Genomic DNA, 940 nt, shown 5'->3' with positions numbered 1-940 from the left:
ACTGAACAAAACTGTAATTATTTGAACTCAACGTGAAACTGAGATGGATGAGCGGATCTTCACTCCATCTACGACTGGAATAAGGTAGCTTATCCACAANGATTAGCCCCGTACGGTACTAACTCGAGTGTTGGAGATGCGAACTATCGATTCCCGGGGTAATTGTGCGCGAAATATTTAAAGAATTAAATTAGAATTTTCCTATAATTGATTCTAGTTATTTTAACTGAACAAAACTGTAATTATTTGAACTCAACGTGAAACTGAGATGGATGAGCGGATCTTCACTCCATCTACGACTGGAATAAGGTAGCTTATCTACAAAGGGCACTCTCCGGAGAGGAATGAGGACTTTACCAACGAAAACTCAAACGCAAACGCAACTTAAGTAAACTAAAAACCCAATGGCGATCCGTTTCGACGACTGGGCAATCGTCTCCACGGCCTTCCAACTGAAAGTCCTAACGCTCTCGCTCAAGGGAGCGCAAGCATTTCAACTCGACCTATGTACTCACTCTATCGACAAACCAAAAAGGGTTACAGGAAACACTGGGTAGCACATTATCTTGACCAAATATTCCACGGTGATATCCTGATCCTTAACCGAATTTACCTAGGAAAATCTCAAAATTGCTAAACTCTAACTCAACAAAACTGACTCGAAAAAAAATATCTGGAAAATATCTGGTTTGTTTAATGAAGTTATTTAATGAATATTACCCTAAAAATTTAGGGAATCGATTCACGCGATAGATAACCAATTTAAGTAGTTCTCCGAACTTAAGGTAGCTCTGAAGTAGAGTTAAGGTAGCAGGTAGCTCTAATTTTCCGTATAGATTTTTATCGCGAAGAAAAGGTAACGGTTTATAAATTTTACACTCTCTCTCTCTCCCTCTCTCTATACATAAATACCCTGGAGTTCCGCAGCTGACGAATTCGC

Source organism: Diachasma alloeum, unplaced genomic scaffold, assembly GCF_001412515.2.
Source record: "Diachasma alloeum isolate Michigan unplaced genomic scaffold, Dall2.0 Dall_scaffold_01264, whole genome shotgun sequence".
Lineage (NCBI taxonomy): Eukaryota > Metazoa > Arthropoda > Insecta > Hymenoptera > Braconidae > Diachasma > Diachasma alloeum.
The sequence above is the reverse complement of the archived record's forward strand: the minus strand, read 5'-3'. Positions refer to the sequence as shown.